Here is a 21022-nt window from a genome sequence, read left to right on the forward strand (position 1 = left end):
GTTTACGCATAACATAAGTTTTGACCAATACGAGGAGGGGCCCGCCAACGACCACCTCCCTATAGTAGTTTTTTACCCCACGCACTACTGCGTGCCTGTTTACAGTACTAGTGCCAGCTATCACTAGGTTTATATATCGTGTTTCAGTGATATATGGGTAAATTCTACCATTTATTCTTATGTATATGGCATTTCTATGCCATATTTATACAATCCATTCATATCTTAATGTATATTTATTATATTATACATTATTATGCCTTATAGGTATTATACCTATAAGCCATATCCATACGATTCATTCACTAGTGCCGCCCCTCACTAGGTTTATAATTTTTATATCATTGATATACAATTTATTTCTATATATATGGCATTTATATGCCATATCCATACAATGCATTCACATTTCAATGTATATTTACTTGTTATACATTATTATGCCTTATAGGTATTATACCTATAAGCCATATCCATACGATTCACTTATATAAATATATGTATATTTTTCTATACATAATTTTTTTTTACTTTTGTATGGATTTCTATGCATATCCATAGTTTATATGGATATGCTTGGCGTTCTATATAGTATTGACAAATTCATATGCATAACATAAGTTTTGACCAATACGAGGAGGGGCCCGCCAACGACCACCTCCCTATAGTAGTTTTTTACCCCACGCACTACTGCGTGCCTGTTTACAGTACTAGTGCCAGCTATCACTAGGTTTATATATCGTGTTTCAGTGATATATGGGTAAATTCTACCATTTATTCTTATGTATATGGCATTTCTATGCCATATTTATACAATCCATTCATATCTTAATGTATATTTATTATATTATACATTATTATGCCTTATAGGTATTATACCTATAAGCCATATCCATACGATTCATTCACTAGTGCCGCCCCTCACTAGGTTTATAATTGTTATATCATTGATATACAATTTATTTCTATATATATGGCATTTATATGCCATATCCATACAATGCATTCACATTTCAATGTATATTTACTTGTTATACATTATTATGCCTTATAGGTATTATACCTATAAGCCATATCCATACGATTCACTTATATAAATATATGTATATTTTTCTATACATAATTTTTTTTTACTTTTGTATGGATTTCTATGCATATCCATAGTTTATATGGATATGCTTGGCGTTCTATATAGTATTGACAAATTCATATGCATAACATAAGTTTTGACCAATACGAGGAGGGGCCCGCCAACGACCACCTCCCTATAGTAGTTTTTTACCCCACGCACTACTACGTGCCTGTTTACAGTACTAGTGCCAGCTATCACTAGGTTTATATATCGTGTTTCAGTGATATATGGGTAAATTCTACCATTTATTCTTATGTATATGGCATTTCTATGCCATATTTATACAATCCATTCATATCTTAATGTATATTTATTATATTATACATTATTATGCCTTATAGGTATTATACCTATAAGCCATATCCATACGATTCATTCACTAGTGCCGCCCCTCACTAGGTTTATAATTGTTATATCATTGATATACAATTTATTTCTATATATATGGCATTTATATGCCATATCCATACAATGCATTCACATTTCAATGTATATTTACTTGTTATACATTATTATGCCTTATAGGTATTATACCTATAAGCCATATCCATACGATTCACTTATATAAATATATGTATATTTTTCTATACATAATTTTTTTTTACTTTTGTATGGATTTCTATGCATATCCATAGTTTATATGGATATGCTTGGCGTTCTATATAGTATTGACAAATTCATATGCATAACATAAGTTTTGACCAATACGAGGAGGGGCCCGCCAACGACCACCTCCCTATAGTAGTTTTTTACCCCACGCACTACTACGTGCCTGTTTACAGTACTAGTGCCAGCTATCACTAGGTTTATATATCGTGTTTCAGTGATATATGGGTAAATTCTACCATTTATTCTTATGTATATGGCATTTCTATGCCATATTTATACAATCCATTCATATCTTAATGTATATTTATTATATTATACATTATTATGCCTTATAGGTATTATACCTATAAGCCATATCCATACGATTCATTCACTAGTGCCGCCCCTCACTAGGTTTATAATTGTTATATCATTGATATACAATTTATTTCTATATATATGGCATTTATATGCCATATCCATACAATGCATTCACATTTCAATGTATATTTACTTGTTATACATTATTATGCCTTATAGGTATTATACCTATAAGCCATATCCATACGATTCACTTATATAAATATATGTATATTTTTCTATACATAATTTTTTTTTATTTTTGTATGGATTTCTATGCATATCCATAGTTTATATGGATATGCTTGGCGTTCTATATAGTATTGACAAATTCATATGCATAACATAAGTTTTGACCAATACGAGGAGGGGCCCGCCAACGACCACCTCCCTATAGTAGTTTTTTACCCCACGCACTATTGCGTGCATGTTTACAGTACTAGTGCCAGCTATCATTTGGTTTATATATCGTGTTTCAGTGATATATGGGTAAATTCTACCATTTATTCTTATGTATATGGCATTTCTATGCCATATTTATATAATTCATTCATATCTTAATTTATATTTATTATATTATACATTATTATGCCTTATAGGTATTATACCTATAAGCCATATCCATACGATTCATATACTAGTGCAGCCCCTCACTAGGTTTATATATCTCATTTTAATTATATATTGGTAAATTCTATTATTTATTCTTGTGTATATGGCACTTATATGCCGCCATATCTATAAAAATGCATTTATATTTCAATGTATATTTTCTATATTATACATTATTATGCCTTAAAAAGTTATTATACCTACCATAAGGCGATATCCATACGATTCATTTATATAAAAGATATATGTATAATTTTCTATACATAATTTTTTTTTATGAATATATGGGTTTCCTAAGCATATCCATATAATACATTTAGTTTTATATGGATTAGATTGGTCTTCTTTATTGTATTGCCAAACTCATATTGATAAAATAAGTTTTGAACAATAAGAGGATCAGCCGCCAACCAACCAACCACTGCTACCATTGGAGGAACATATACTTACTTTTTATATGTCCTCTTACTTGAATGGTCCTCTCTTTACTTGAAAATTTCATTACCATAGGAATCTATTTATACATGGAATATGATTTCCACTACTTTTTCGCGTCACTAATAATTAATATGACGATACAGACTTGCTACCATAACATAAGTCTTGAACAATAATAGGAGCAGCCGCCAACCAACCACCAACCAACCAACCACTGCTACCATTGATAGTAATTTTATATGTCCTCTTTACTTGAATTTCAATACCATAGGAATATTTATACATGGAATATGTTTTGCCACTACTTTTTCGCGTCACTAATAATATGACGATACAGTCTTGCTACCATAACATAAGTTTTGAACAATAAGAGGAGCAGACACACCAACCAACCAACCGCGCTGCTACCATTGAAGGAACATATACTTATATTTATATAAGTCCTCTTTACTTGAATGGCCTCTTTACTTGAATTTCAATACCATAGGAATATTTATTTATACATGGAATATGTTTTGCCACTACTTTTTCGCGTCACTAATAATATGACGATATAGACTTGCTACCATAACATAAGTTTTGAACAATAAGAGGAGCAGACACCAACCAACCAACCGCTGCTACCATTGAATGAACCATATATACAAACTTTTATATATGTCCTCTTTACTTGAATTTTAATACCATAGGAATATTTATACATGGAATATGTTTGCCACTTTATCATCGCGTCACTAATAAGATGACGATACATTTTGTTTGTTCAATATTTACTTATATATTGATGTTTCCAATTTAGGTCTTTTATATTTCTTCTTCCCTACCTTACACACCACAAACAAAGTGGCGTGCGATGCTGCAAGCAAGCATAATGATTATGCCCGCTTTGCAACATCTTTATTATCGAATCATCAAGCAAAGGATAAGCTTCAGTGGATCGCAGTATGGCAGCTGCTCAACCACTTACAACACCTTGCCTGTTACAAAAGTCGTTTACAATTGATTCTAGGCTTTGTCATTGTATTAAATAATGCTTTTATATGTAACTAGCGCGGCATCAGGTGATCAAAGATCCTCCCAATTTACTATGTTACAAATTACATTGGCATCACATCCATTGTCGTTTATAAAGTAAATTATAAACTTTAAATGGTTTAGAAGCCATACAATGCAAATTGCCCCTTATTTATCATTGCAGTCCAGCACGGATACGACCTTAGAGGCGTTCAGGCATAATCCAACGGACGTAGCGTCATACCACTGTTCGCTCGAACAAGTATTGTGCCATTGGTCCGTACCTGCGGTTCCTCTCGTACTACGCAGGAATGCTGTCGCAACAACGTTTTGTCATTAGTAGGGTAAAACTAACCTGTCTCACGACGGTCTAAACCCAGCTCACGTTCCCTTGCATGGGTGAACAATCCAACGCTTGGTGAATTTTGCTTCACAATGATAGGAAGAGCCGACATCGAAGGATCAAAAAGCGACGTCGCTATGAACGCTTGGCCGCCACAAGCCAGTTATCCCTATGGTAACTTTTCTGACACCTCTTGTTAAAAACTCTTTAAACCAAAAGGATCGATAGGCCGAGCTTTTGCTGTCCCTGTGTGTACTGAACACCGAGATCAAGTCAGCATTTGCCCTTTTGCTCTATGTGTGGTTTCTGTCCGCACTGAGCTGGCCTTGGGACACCTCCGTTATTATTTGAGAGATGTACCGCCCCAGTCAAACTCCCTACCTGGCAATGTCCTTGAATTGGATCATACCTGAGTAATTGGAGTTATACCAAATTTTCAAATCAAAAATACATAAATGCACCGTTTTATTAAAGAATTTGTTTGCGATTATATAACAAACTCGTGATACTTTGATCAAGAAGCTTGCATCAAAACCCAATACCATAAGATATAATAAATATATCCGTATAATGGCTAGGAAATGATACACGTTCCATTTAATCAAGTAAGTAAGGAAACAATAAGAGTAGTGGTATTTCATTGGCGATACCAAACCGAAGTCTAATATCTCCCACTTATTCTACACCTCTTATGTCTCCTTACACTGCCAGATTAGAGTCAAGCTCAAAAGGGTCTTCTTTCCCCGCTAATTATTCCAAGCCCGTTCCCTTGGCTGTGGTTTCGCTAGATAGTAGATAGGGACAGGTGTGTCTCGGATCCCTCCGAACTTGTTTTACGTGGCGTGTTCCACAATGAAGGGATTACAACCACGGCATTCTAATATACCCACAAGTGAGTATATAATGCACGGGTCTAGGTTAAGCGCCAGACCAACGCCCCGGACTAGAAGCTATAGCTATGTACATAGCATCCACCCCAGTAGCAATTCGAGTACTTACTTGTCGGGCAAGCACTCCCCCTTGCGTAGGGGCGAGATCTATCTAAAATCTCTACTGTTCTGTGGGTCACAGCACCCGAGTTGTATAACGCAACATCCACGTCGAGCCCGAGGACTCTACCCGCGATATAGGTGTCAACCACAGCCACCACGATACTCCCACAAGGGGGCCAACCTCAATGAGCAGCCTTGGAGCTGCTCAACCCGTGGTACCGAAATTACAGGCTCGGTGAGCCTCACCCCTTCAGCTCCGACAAGCTCGGATGGGGCAACCATTGCCATATTAGTCGCCTCCTACGACAAGCTATGGCAGGCTGTGGCAGTATTCTTCGCCGCTACCACACGGCAAAAGAGGTGTGGGACTAACGTCCCGGCGCCTGTGGTTCCTCCCTCGTCGCATCCATCCTTCGCCTCGAGAAGGCAGCATCGGCAAAAACTCCTAGGAGACGCATCCGTTCTGGGGTCTCGACTACTCCCGCGACGATCCATCTTCCCTGGTCTCGAACGACTCCAAGGGCATCCAGGTCCCGCAAATCGTTGTACAGGCGGCATTCACACAGTATGTGGCGCCAGTCCTCTCTTGCCACGCCACATGAGCATGCGGTCGTGGTGCTGAGGGTCCTGCCTTGCAGAAATGCGTTCATCGACCCGTGTCCTGTCAGCAAGAATCCGGCTTTGAGGGTAAAGACAAAGTCTTTCCTCTTGTAGACGAACGCTGCCTCTGGGAAAAACTCGCGAGTCACGGAGCCGTGTTCCGCGCGATCCCATCTGAGTTGCCACTCATTTAGCAGACGTTCGTCTAGCAGCGCCATCTTAGCTTTCCAGTCCAACACGGACAGGTCCTGTCCGTGGAGCCAGTCGCTCTCATCCAGGGGGACATCCTTCCTCAGCTTGAACTTCACGGCGATCCTGTGAGCATCCAGATCCATTGGAGGAGCACCAGCAAGCACCTGCAGTGCCACCGTGGACACTGTGCGGCATACCGGTAGGCATCCTAAAAGGATGGACCTCTGGCACGAGGTGAGGAGTTTAAGGGACTTGCCCCTACTCGCCGCCTTGTACCAGACCGAGGCACCAAAGAGTGCACAGGGGACCATGAGTCCGCTGTAAATCGTCCTCTTAGCACGGGAGCTGAGCCCCCAATCGACTCGAAGCACCCGCGCTAGTCCTCCGGCAACTCCAGCCAGCCGATCTCTGAGAGCAGAGATATGCGGGAGAAAACTCAACCGCTCGCCGACTAAGATGCCAAGGTACCGGCATTTGGTGACGTAAGGCAGGCTTGCTCCAGCAAACCGTACCGTCGGTCTCCTCGTGCGTGAAAGCTGTCCTTTCAGCAACATTATTGCCGTCTTGCTGGTTGACACACTCACTCCAACCTCAGCTCCCCAGGCTCCCACGATGTCCATCAACTGCTCGCCCTTCCGCTCCAGATCGGCACGGGAATTCCCGTCGACGAAAAGCAGAAGATCATCTGCAAACGCGCTCAGAGCACAATGTGGCTCCAAGCGCTGAAGCAGCACATCCATCAGTAAATTCCAAATAAATGGACCACTGACGGACCCTTGCGGGCAGCCCCGTGTAACCGCAACTGTGGCTGCTTCATACCTGCTGATGATGCTTGCGCTACGGCCGGAAAAATAGCTTTTCCACAAGTCGATTTCTCGACAGCCTACGTCGACAAGCCGATCCAGCACCGCACTCCACTCCACGTTGTCGAAGGCTCCCTTGAAATCGACAAAGATTCCAAGGACCCTCCTCTCGCGACTGTTGGCGACGGTGTTTTTGGCGTGCATCCACGCATCCTCCACGCAGCGTCCAGGCCTGAATCCGAATTGCCATCTGCAGCCATCCGGTAGCACATCCTTCAGCCGATTCACCATGATTCCCTCAAGCGCCTTTCCGAACACTGGCAAAAGGCATATGCCGCGATAAGAGGCAGGATCGCTCCTGTCCTTATCTGGCCCCTTTACCAGCGGTATCACTCTCGGGTGCTTCCACTCGGCCGGAAAGTATCCTTCCGAGATGCACCGAGAGTACAGCTTCGTCAGGTGCTGAGGGATGGCACGCCATACCTCCTTGACAATACCGCCCGTGATGCCATCCATACCCGGCGATCGCCGGCTTCTCAGCCTCGCGACGCTGGTTGCCACCTCGAAGGCTTCGAGGATCGGTGGGGCACCAGGGGGTATGTCTTCTCGTGTCGTCGACTCCGCAACAGGGAAAAAGTTGCGGAGAAGCACACTTGCGCAGTCGTGCCAAGTTACGGAAAGCGCGCCGTTCGACCGGAGACATCCGAGATCGGCTGTCTTCTTCCGGCCTCGGCATATTCGGTATACGTGCCCCCATGGATCATCCTTGTGCCGTCCCACGAAGTCCCGCCAGTTTTGCTCCTTTGTCGTCAAGATAAGCTTCTTGTACTGGCCTGAGGCAAATCTCAGTCCAGCGGCAAGTTGCTCAGCATCGTCGGTGCCACTCCGGCGAGCTGCCTGCAGCCTACGCCTCAGTCTCCGGACCTCTTGGCGCTTGGTACTCAGCTCAGGATTCCACCATATTACGTTTCCCCTCGCTGCAGGTATCCTGCGCCCTATCACCCTGTCGCACACATCGTGTACGATGGAGCGAAGGGCAGACACATGGTCGTCCAACGGCGATTCCTCCAGTTCCTCGAGACTCTGTGCTGCACTCCTTAACTCTACACTGAATCTTCGCCAACTTGCATTGGAGAGCTTCCATTGCGGTACCGGAGCTAGGCTCTCAACGGTACTGCTCGGATCTGGAGTAACCTCAACAGTGATAATGTTGTGGTCACTCAGCTCCCAGAAGTCAACTCTCCAATCGTAGGTTGCCCATACTCGCGCCGCTTCGTTGGCGAAGGTCACGTCGATATCACTTCTAGAGCGGTGATTATCGAACGTGAACACCTGGCTGGCCGTATTCAGTACACTGGCACCGCTTGCGATTATCCACTCGTTCATGAGCTGTCCCCGTTCGCGGTTCAGGCGGTCTCCAGAGTTGTCTGGGGATTTGCTGAACCACATAGGGGAGACTGCGTTAGCATCAAGTCCGAGGATTGTCGGTGTTCTGCTAGCTAATAGCAGAACCGTATCCAGGTAGTCAGTGTAGGGCTCCAGAGCAGCTAGATGCTGGCAGTATACGGAGGCCAGAAAGATTGTGCCATATCTTCCTGTGACACTCACGCACACTCCGTAGTCCGTCGTCAAAGCCTCGATGGGCATGCAGATGGCAGATGGGTCGTCCACGATGATGGCAGCTTTCTTCCTCCTATCGGCGAATATCCTCATTCCTCCAGGCAGTCCAGTGAGTCGCTTGCCAGCGTCCACGTAGGGCTCCTGGACTAGTGCGAACAGGTGGCCAGCATCTCTCATCTGCTTGGCAAGCTCGATGACAGCGCAACGGCCTCGACCACAATTCGCTTGGATGAAGCTAAACATTATCAATGTCTAGCTTGCACCCTGGCTAGCAGCGCGCCGTATATCGGGCAGCCACCCGAAAGCATATAATGCCCCGAGGGCATACCCTTGTGACGGCAGTTGCGGCAGTCCACCGCATTTCTGCACTTCGCCGCGACGTGGTCGTTCTGTCCGCACTGGCGGCAGACCTGCTTCTCTCGGGCGTACCGACACTCATTGACCTTGTGGTCAAAGCCAAGGCATCGGTGGCACGCGTAGGTTCGCACCTGAGAGCGGCAGCGGTAGGAAAACCACTTAATGTATACTCTCCCGCCCTCGAGAACGGCCAGCGCCTGGTCGTCTACCTCCAGCGTCACATTGATTGTGGCACCGTCAGCAGCTGACCAGGGCTTGGTCGCCAGGACAACCGCCTTCTGGAACTCCTTGAGGCTCATCTCTTCGAAGTTCTTCTCCCTGAGCTCCATCATAAACTCGTCCGGTCCCACGGAGGTGTCCACATCCTGGACCGTAACACGCGGCTTCGCAGCGGTGTTCCTCGACACCTTCAGGCCCACCTCGGCGAACTTTGCGGAGGCGACGACCTTCGTCATCTCCGCCTGCGAAGGCGTGCGAATGATCGCGCCGCCCCGCTTCAGCTCACGCACCTCGTGTACTCGTACGCCCAGAGCGGGCGCTACCTCCTTGCGGATCTTCTCAGCGATTTGCCTGCCTGACAGGGCCGGGTCGTCGCACGCAACGACAGCCGACCATGTCTCCCGAATCTTCCGCGGTGCGGGTACGGGGGCAAGGGGGGCAACAGGGGCAGCAGGTGAGGCGACTAGGTGCGCGCCTCTAGCAGCGGTGGCTGCATATGAGGCGGCCGAGGCGACCGGTGTCTGCCTCTTCAAGCGATCCTCCAGCACTCCGATGCGGATCAGCAGGGCTCCGACGACCTCCTCGTAGCGGTTTGCCAACAACTGCGTCTTAATGCTCACGGTAGGGCTCGCTACGTGGGACATCCTCAGGATATCCGCACGGATGTCGCCCATCTCGGCAGCAACGGCTCCGTTTCCCCTCCATTCCCTGTCCGAGAAGGATTTCTCTATGCTGGCTGGCACGACGAAGGTCCCTCCATCAGCAGCGGCTGCGACTGTGGCAGCGTCGGCGGGGGCAGCGGCGGGGGCAGCGGCGGGGGCAGCGGCGGCGGCAGCGGCAGCGGCTGCGGCAGCGGCAGCGGCTGCGACTGCGGCAGCGTCAGCGGCGGGGGCAGCGGCGGGGGCAGCGGCAAAGGCGTCGGCAGGGGCAGCGGCGGTTGCATCCAGCGCCAACACTTTGCACCTCGAGGCCTCCCTCAGCGGCGCTTTGTTGCGCTTGCCTCTGGCGCGCCCTCTGCCCGAGCTGCTTCCACGGCTGCTCGCACTTTCGCTCCCGGACTCGTCGACCACCATTTTTGGTGGCGCCATCTGCCGGTTATCGGCCTTACTAAGTAAGCTCTTTGATATTCGAGACTTACCCCTTCCTATCAGCTGGTTCTCAAAAGCTCGGTCAGCTGATCAGCTGATCCAAGTTCAGCGGAGACACAAACCGCACAGCTGTGGGCGACAAAATGTGCCTAAATTAGGCAAACGCCTCTCTCGAGAGAGCGCCTCTCTCGCGACACACGTGTCTTAATGGAAAATTTCCAAAAAGAAAAACGCGAATATCGCCCGATTTCCGCAGAATTTCAAACGGAAAACACACGCACTGTGTTCGCAAGCACGAAACACGAATTTTCGCACTATTTTCAACAATGTACCTGTTGTTTTACTGCCTAAATGCACTTTACTCGCGGAGCGTACGGAAAAACACGTCTGTTCTCGCGAGCAACCAAACACCGACTGTGGTAGATAGGGACAGTAGGAATCTCGTTAATCCATTCATGCGCGTCACTAATTAGATGACGAGGCATTTGGCTACCTTAAGAGAGTCATAGTTACTCCCGCCGTTGACCCGCGCTTACTTGAATTTCTTCACTTTGACATTCAGAGCACTGGGCAGAAATCACATTGTGTCAACACCCGCTAGGGCCATCACAATGCTTTGTTTTAATTAGACAGTCGGATTCCCCAAGTCCGTGCCAGTTCTGAATTGATTGTTAATTGATAATCGTTATAATTAATAAGAACTAATTGGTTTAACCCAATTAGTATTCTTAAAAATTTTAGCAAGAAAGTTCCACAATTGGCTACGTAACTAAACTATCCGGGGAACAAGTGACCAACATAAATGCCAGACACTCTATTTACCCAGAACGAGCACATAAACCATGTTATTGTTTCCCAATCAAGCCCGACTATCTCAATCTTCAGAGCCAATCCTTATCCCGAAGTTACGGATCTAATTTGCCGACTTCCCTTACCTACATTATTCTATCGACTAGAGACTCTTCACCTTGGAGACCAGCTGCGGATATTGGTACGGCCTGTTGAGAAGTTTGCGTGTCCCCACCATAAATTTTCAAGGTCCGAGGAGAAAATATCGACACAACAGTATATGTCATGCTCTTCTAGCCCATCTACCATATCTCTCTGCGAAAGACTTCCATGGTAGTACGGCTATAAAACAGAAAAGAAAACTCTTCCGATATCTCTCGACGGCTTCTTTATGGTCGTTCCTGTTGCCAGGATGAGCACGAGGCCCATATTTAATAACAAACGGATACTCAACAGGTTACGGAATTGGAACCGTATTCCCTTTCGTTCAAAATTATTCAAGTATATTAATTAGCTTGATTTATATAATATAATTATATTTGTATGGCATTTGTGTTTTACTTGAAAATTTTCGGCTTTCGCCTTGAACTTAGGACCGACTAACTCGTGATCAACCACTGTTCACACGAAACCCTTCTCCACTTCAGTCCTCCAAGGTCTCATTCGATTATTTGCTACTACCACCAAGATCTGTACCAATGGCAGCTCCATGCAGGCTTACGCCAAACACTTCTACGCATACCATTGTACCTTCCTACTCACTAAAGTTTCAAAATTTATATCACAAGTAATATAAATCATCTACTTTAGCGGTAATGTATAGGTATACAACTTAAGCGCCATCCATTTTAAGGGCTAGTTGCTTCGGCAGGTGAGTTGTTACACACTCCTTAGCGGATTTCGACTTCCATGATCACCGTCCTGCTGTTTTAAGCAACCAACGCCTTTCATGGTATCTGCATGAGTTGTTAATTTGGGCACCGTAACATTACGTTTGGTTCATCCCACAGCGCCAGTTCTGCTTACCAAAAGTGGCCCACTGGGCACATTATATCATAACCTTGAACTTCATATCAAGAAAGTTAAGGTTCTTACCCATTTAAAGTTTGAGAATAGGTTAAGATCGTTTCGACCCTAAGGCCTCTAATCATTCGCTTTACCAGATAAGATTATTTTATATAACATTAAAATGCACCAGCTATCCTGAGGGAAACTTCGGAAGGAACCAGCTACTAGATGGTTCGATTGGTCTTTCGCCCCTATACTCAATTCTGACAATCGATTTGCACGTCAGAACTGTTTCGGTCTTCCATCAGGGTTTCCCCTGACTTCAACCTGATCAAGTATAGTTCACCATCTTTCGGGTCACAGCATATATGCTCAAGGTACGTTCCAGTTAGAGGCATAAATAATATAAATATCATTATACATAACTATATAGAACGCCCCGGGATTGTGTTAATTAGCTATAAATAGTTAAAAAACTAATCCCATTATTAGTCAAGTTAATTACGCTATTAGGTTTATATCCCAATAACTTGCACATATGTTAGACTCCTTGGTCCGTGTTTCAAGACGGGTCCCGAAGGTATCCTGAATCTTTCGCATTGTTAATCATACAAGTGCATATAATAAACACAAAAATCAATGATAATTATGCCATTATATAATTCCGAAAAATTAACGCACTGTATTCATATAAATCTATCAGCACTTTATCAAATTAATAACATTTATTCTGTGTTAAAATGCAAGCAAATTAATTTGAATAAACTATAAGTTATATTTTATGATAAATTTTGTATGCTAATAGATTACAATGTCCTTATATGGAAAAAATGCACACTATTATCATAATATTGTTTAAATATTACAATTTTAATGATGAATTTTCCATAACGGATATTCAGGTTCATCGGGCTTAACCTCTAAGCAGTTTCACGTACTGTTTAACTCTCTATTCAGAGTTCTTTTCAACTTTCCCTCACGGTACTTGTTTACTATCGGTCTCATGGTTATATTTAGTTTTAGATGGAGTTTACCACCCACTTAGTGCTGCACTATCAAGCAACACGACTCTTTGGAAACATCATCTAGTAATCATTAACGTTATACGGGCCTGGCACCCTCTATGGGTAAATGGCCTCATTTAAGAAGGACTTAAATCGTTAATTTCTCATACTAGAATATTGACGCTCCATACACTGCATCTCACATTTGCCATATAGACAAAGTGACTTAGTGCTGAACTGATTTCTTTTCGCTCGCCGCTACTAAGAAAATCCTGGTTAGTTTCTTTTCCTCCCCTAATTAATATGCTTAAATTCAGGGGGTAGTCCCATATGAGTTGAGGTTGTGTATAACTTTTTTTGCAATTAATTCTTTATATATAATGATAAAACATTTTATTAAATTCGTTATATATTTTATATATTTGTATGGCATTTGTTTGGTCTAACGAATCAACGAAGAATAATAATATTGTCAACGGCTTTCTATTTACTAATCTTTAATAAGAGACAATTCTAGATAAATTTTTTATGCTAGACATTTCTCAGTATTATTTGATTGAAAAAGAAAATATTTCTCTTCGTTTTTCACATTCAAATTATTTACTAATGTGAGATAATGTTTTTCATATATTTGTTAATATTATGAATAATATAATAATTAAATTATTATTATCCAATAATATACCATATGCTTATAAAATTTCATTATAAAATTTATATAAACAACTTAATTAGCATAGTCTTACAACCCTCAACCATATGTAGTCCAAGCAGCACTATAAAATTAATTAAAGTACATAACAGCATGGACTGCGATATGCGTTCAAAATGTCGATGTTCATGTGTCCTGCAGTTCACACGATGACGCACAGTTTGCTGCGTTCTTCATCGACCCATGAGCCGAGTGATCCACCGCTTAGAGTTTTATATATTGGTTTGGTAATTTTGTCATATATGTTTTTATTGAAAGAAATTAAAAATACACCATTTTACTGGCATATATCAATTCCTTCAATAAATTGATTTTTATACCTAAAACGAATGCTGCGAAATGTCTTAGTTTCATATAACCAATAATATATCAAGTATTTTTTAAATGGCATTTACGGTATTAATACTTTTTTTTAGCGATATATATTGAAATTTATATAAAACATTAACCTGTAATAATCAGGTACAACATTGTACATTTTAGGTTGTTGCATTATCCAATGTATGCGCATAACTGAGATGAACAATACATATCGCAACGCGTGTATATTATGGTCCATATACACACAGTGTTTTATTAATTAATTGCATTTAATATACAATATAATAATAATATTAAATAAATTTAATAATTTCGATTTGCTTGTTCGAATTTGTTATTTGTTTGCTTTTGCTTATTTATTTATCTCTTATTTAATGCAATAATATATTTATTATTACAATTATTATTTCGATTTGCTTGTTCGAAATTTTATATTTGATCTATAAAAGATCATATTTTTGGCAATTTATATTTTATTTGTATTACTATAATATATTATATTATTATAATAAAAACAAATTTTTTTATTAACGGTAAGGATATTAAACAATAATGATCCTTCCGCAGGTTCACCTACGGAAACCTTGTTACGACTTTTACTTCCTCTAAATAATCAAGTTCGGTCAACTTTTGCGAAACAACCGTAACACACAAGGCGTCACAGTGATCACGTCCGGAGACCTCACTAAATAATTCAATCGGTAGTAGCGACGGGCGGTGTGTACAAAGGGCAGGGACGTAATCAATGCGAGTTAATGACTCACACTTACTGGGAATTCCAAGTTCATGTGAACAGTTTCAGTTCACAATCCCAAGCATGAAAGTGGTTCAGCGGTTTACCCGGACCTCTCGGTCTAGGAAATACACGTTGATACTTTCATTGTAGCGCGCGTGCAGCCCAGGACATCTAAGGGCATCACAGACCTGTTATTGCTCAATCTCATTATTGCTAGACGCAATTTGTCCATTTAAGAAGCTAGTGTCCTTATAATGGGACAAACCAACAGGTACGGCTCCACTTATATAAACACATTCAAACACAATAAACATTTTACTGCCACCATGAATGAAGGCTATATAAGCTTCAACACCATAATCCTGAAGATATCTATTTAATATATTTGAGTCTCGTTCGTTATCGGAATTAACCAGACAAATCACTCCACGAACTAAGAACGGCCATGCACCACCACCCATAGATTCGAGAAAGAGCTATCAATCTGTCTTACACACTTATGTTCGGACCTGGTAAGTTTTCCCGTGTTGAGTCAAATTAAGCCGCAGGCTCCACTCCTGGTGGTGCCCTTCCGTCAATTCCTTTAAGTTTCAGCTTTGCAACCATACTTCCCCCGGAGCCCAAAAGCTTTGGTTTCCCGGGAAGCGACTGAGAGAGCCATAAAAGTAGCTACACCCAATTGCTAGCTGGCATCGTTTATGGTTAGAACTAGGGCGGTATCTGATCGCCTTCGAACCTCTAACTTTCGTTCTTGATTAATGAAAACATCTTTGGCAAATGCTTTCGCTTAAGTTAGTCTTACGACGGTCCAAGAATTTCACCTCTCGCGTCGTAATACTAATGCCCCCAAACTGCTTCTATTAATCATTACCTCTTGATCTGAAAACCAATGAAAGCAGAACAGAGGTCTTATTTCATTATCCCATGCACAGAATATTCAGGCATTTGAAGCCTGCTTTAAGCACTCTAATTTGTTCAAAGTAATTGTACCGGCCCACAATAACACTCGTTTAAGAGCACTAATGCAGGTTTTTAAATAGGAGGAACATATGAAAAAATACAAGTATCTAAGCACATGTAAGAACTCCACCGGTAATACGCTTACATACATAAAGGTATAGTACTAACCACAATTGTAAGTTGTACTACCCGTATGAAGCACAAGTTCAACTACGAACGTTTTAACCGCAACAACTTTAATATACGCTATTGGAGCTGGAATTACCGCGGCTGCTGGCACCAGACTTGCCCTCCAATTGGTCCTTGTTAAAGGATTTAAAGTGTACTCATTCCAATTACAGGGCCTCGGATATGAGTCCTGTATTGTTATTTTTCGTCACTACCTCCCCGAGCTGGGAGTGGGTAATTTACGCGCCTGCTGCCTTCCTTAGATGTGGTAGCCGTTTCTCAGGCTCCCTCTCCGGAATCGAACCCTGATTCCCCGTTACCCGTTGCAACCATGGTAGTCCTAGATACTACCATCAAAAGTTGATAGGGCAGACATTTGAAAGATCTGTCGTCGGTACAAGACCATACGATCTGCATGTTATCTAGAGTTCAACCAATATAACGATCTTGCGATCGCTTGGTTTTAGCCTAATAAAAGCACATGTCCCATAAGGTTCATGTTTTAATTGCATGTATTAGCTCTAGAATTACCACAGTTATCCAAGTAACTGTTAACGATCTAAGGAACCATAACTGATATAATGAGCCTTTTGCGGTTTCACTTTTAATTCGTGTGTACTTAGACATGCATGGCTTAATCTTTGAGACAAGCATATAACTACTGGCAGGATCAACCAGAATAATGTTTTTATTCATATTTCATTCATATTTTTGAATAGAAATTAGCAATATAAATTTTATAGATTGTTTTCTATCGAATACGGCCATTTTTATATAGCATTCGTATACGTTTGTTGTTTTCACAATATATACTTGTTCCGCCACTAATAATAACAAGTTTTTTAATTATTGATGTTAAAAACACAATATTTTTTTTCGTAATACGTAATAATTTTCTTTATATTTGCATATTTCATTCTAAAATATCTTTTTTGTTCGACATACGTCATTATTGTATCCACACATGTACAATTTTTGTTTAACCAATATAAAATATTGAATTAAATCATTTGTATTTTGATGATAAATTTAAAATTTATCTGTATATATTCATATAAGACTCTTTGGTAATATATAATATAAAACCGAGCGCATATATGATATGTACGTTAGAAGAAATAATATATATATATATTATTTTCTTTTAATATAGGGACACCTCTTTTAATTTATCCCCGCAGGGAATTATCACATAACTCAGTATGTGATAATGGCAGACCAATATACATATATATCAAGATTATCAATACAAAATATATATCATTATTAGCCTGCCTCAATTGTAATTATTTATTTGGATTAACGATAAAGTTCGGAAACAATTTGTTATTCTATGTATAATAGAAACCTTGGCCTTTGTTTCAACATTATTATCTTTGGGCTTAAAATATTAACCGTGGAGCCAAGTCTCATATTCATAAATGAATAAAGAAACAAATTTGACGGATTAATATCTTCTCTACCGACAGACAGTATTTTGTCACGTCAATAGTAGATGGCCGGCCCATTGACCATCCTATAGTAGTTTTTGGACCCAATATCTTTAATTCGGGTATTTTCAATTGTCTTTGCCAATCAACCGTTTGGTACTCTCTCATATAATAAGAGAATACACATATAATTCCATTATATGGATATATCTTCATTATTTTATTTGCTACATCACCCTATAATAGTTTTTGAACCCGTCAACTTCAATTCGGGTATTTTCAATTGTCTTTGCCAACCATTTATATGGTATTCTCTATTATAATAAGAGAATACTAGTGAATATCCATTATATGGATATATCATCTTCATATTATTTGCTACACCACCCTATAGTAGTTTTTGAACCCATCATCTGCAATTCGGGTATTTTCAATTGTCTTTGCCAACCAACTATACGGTATTCTCTCTTATAATAAGAGAATACAAGTATATTTTCATTATATGGATATAATGCCATTTATTTTTCAATATCCATATAATTCATTTAGTTTTGTATGTACAAAACAAGTTTTCTTTATAGTATTGACAAAATCATATGTTTACGCATAACATAAGTTTTGACCAATACGAGGAGGGGCCCGCCAACGACCACCTCCCTATAGTAGTTTTTTACCCCACGCACTACTGCGTGCCTGTTTACAGTACTAGTGCCAGCTATCACTAGGTTTATATATCGTGTTTCAGTGATATATGGGTAAATTCTACCATTTATTCTTATGTATATGGCATTTCTATGCCATATTTATACAATCCATTCATATCTTAATGTATATTTATTATATTATACATTATTATGCCTTATAGGTATTATACCTATAAGCCATATCCATACGATTCATTCACTAGTGCCGCCCCTCACTAGGTTTATAATTTTTATATCATTGATATACAATTTATTTCTATATATATGGCATTTATATGCCATATCCATACAATGCATTCACATTTCAATGTATATTTACTTGTTATACATTATTATGCCTTATAGGTATTATACCTATAAGCCATATCCATACGATTCACTTATATAAATATATGTATATTTTTCTATACATAATTTTTTTTTACTTTTGTATGGATTTCTATGCATATCCATAGTTTATATGGATATGCTTGGCGTTCTATATAGTATTGACAAATTCATATGCATAACATAAGTTTTGACCAATACGAGGAGGGGCCCGCCAACGACCACCTCCCTATAGTAGTTTTTTACCCCACGCACTACTGCGTGCCTGTTTACAGTACTAGTGCCAGCTATCACTAGGTTTATATATCGTGTTTCAGTGATATATGGGTAAATTCTACCATTTATTCTTATGTATATGGCATTTCTATGCCATATTTATACAATCCATTCATATCTTAATGTATATTTATTATATTATACATTATTATGCCTTATAGGTATTATACCTATAAGCCATATCCATACGATTCATTCACTAGTGCCGCCCCTCACTAGGTTTATAATTGTTATATCATTGATATACAATTTATTTCTATATATATGGCATTTATATGCCATATCCATACAATGCATTCACATTTCAATGTATATTTACTTGTTATACATTATTATGCCTTATAGGTATTATACCTATAAGCCATATCCATACGATTCACTTATATAAATATATGTATATTTTTCTATACATAATTTTTTTTTACTTTTGTATGGATTTCTATGCATATCCATAGTTTATATGGATATGCTTGGCGTTCTATATAGTATTGACAAATTCATATGCATAACATAAGTTTTGACCAATACGAGGAGGGGCCCGCCAACGACCACCTCCCTATAGTAGTTTTTTACCCCACGCACTACTACGTGCCTGTTTACAGTACTAGTGCCAGCTATCACTAGGTTTATATATCGTGTTTCAGTGATATATGGGTAAATTCTACCATTTATTCTTATGTATATGGCATTTCTATGCCATATTTATACAATCCATTCATATCTTAATGTATATTTATTATATTATACATTATTATGCCTTATAGGTATTATACCTATAAGCCATATCCATACGATTCATTCACTAGTGCCGCCCCTCACTAGGTTTATAATTGTTATATCATTGATATACAATTTATTTCTATATATATGGCATTTATATGCCATATCCATACAATGCATTCACATTTCAATGTATATTTACTTGTTATACATTATTATGCCTTATAGGTATTATACCTATAAGCCATATCCATACGATTCACTTATATAAATATATGTATATTTTTCTATACATAATTTTTTTTTACTTTTGTATGGATTTCTATGCATATCCATAGTTTATATGGATATGCTTGGCGTTCTATATAGTATTGACAAATTCATATGCATAACATAAGTTTTGACCAATACGAGGAGGGGCCCGCCAACGACCACCTCCCTATAGTAGTTTTTTACCCCACGCACTACTACGTGCCTGTTTACAGTACTAGTGCCAGCTATCACTAGGTTTATATATCGTGTTTCAGTGATATATGGGTAAATTCTACCATTTATTCTTATGTATATGGCATTTCTATGCCATATTTATACAATCCATTCATATCTTAATGTATATTTATTATATTATACATTATTATGCCTTATAGGTATTATACCTATAAGCCATATCCATACGATTCATTCACTAGTGCCGCCCCTCACTAGGTTTATAATTGTTATATCATTGATATACAATTTATTTCTATATATATGGCATTTATATGCCATATCCATACAATGCATTCACATTTCAATGTATATTTACTTGTTATACATTATTATGCCTTATAGGTATTATACCTATAAGCCATATCCATACGATTCACTTATATAAATATATGTATATTTTTCTATACATAATTTTTTTTTATTTTTGTATGGATTTCTATGCATATCCATAGTTTATATGGATATGCTTGGCGTTCTATATAGTATTGACAAATTCATATGCATAACATAAGTTTTGACCAATACGAGGAGGGGCCCGCCAACGACCACCTCCCTATAGTAGTTTTTTACCCCACGCACTATTGCGTGCATGTTTACAGTACTAGTGCCAGCTATCATTTGGTTTATATATCGTGTTTCAGTGATATATGGGTAAATTCTACCATTTATTCTTATGTATATGGCATTTCTATGCCATATTTATATAATTCATTCATATCTTAATTTATATTTATTATATTATACATTATTATGCCTTATAGGTATTATACCTATAAGCCATATCCATACGATTCATATACTAGTGCAGCCCCTCACTAGGTTTATATATCTCATTTTAATTATATATTGGTAAATTCTATTATTTATTCTTGTGTATATGGCACTTATATGCCGCCATATCTATAAAAATGCATTTATATTTCAATGTATATTTTCTATATTATACATTATTATGCCTTAAAAAGTTATTATACCTACCATAAGGCGATATCCATACGATTCATTTATATAAAAGATATA

The 21022-nt window shown here is 39.8% G+C and overlaps 2 non-coding genes and 1 pseudogene across 2 annotated transcripts; all 3 read right to left on the bottom strand.

The window, feature by feature from the left end:
* Window positions 1-4033: 4033 nt before the first annotated feature.
* On the bottom strand, window positions 4034-13503 carry LOC119562853 (annotated as a pseudogene).
* A 401-nt stretch (window positions 13504-13904) lies between these two features.
* LOC119562848 lies at window positions 13905-14083 on the bottom strand. The gene has a single exon (XR_005222078.1). It is a non-coding gene; the product is annotated as a 5.8S ribosomal RNA (ribosomal RNA).
* A 659-nt stretch (window positions 14084-14742) lies between these two features.
* LOC119562842 lies at window positions 14743-16737 on the bottom strand. The gene has a single exon (XR_005222072.1). It is a non-coding gene; the product is annotated as a small subunit ribosomal RNA (ribosomal RNA).
* Window positions 16738-21022: the final 4285 nt, after the last annotated feature.

This window comes from Drosophila subpulchrella, unplaced genomic scaffold (assembly GCF_014743375.2).
Source record: "Drosophila subpulchrella strain 33 F10 #4 breed RU33 unplaced genomic scaffold, RU_Dsub_v1.1 Primary Assembly Seq98, whole genome shotgun sequence".
Classification (NCBI taxonomy): domain Eukaryota; kingdom Metazoa; phylum Arthropoda; class Insecta; order Diptera; family Drosophilidae; genus Drosophila; species Drosophila subpulchrella.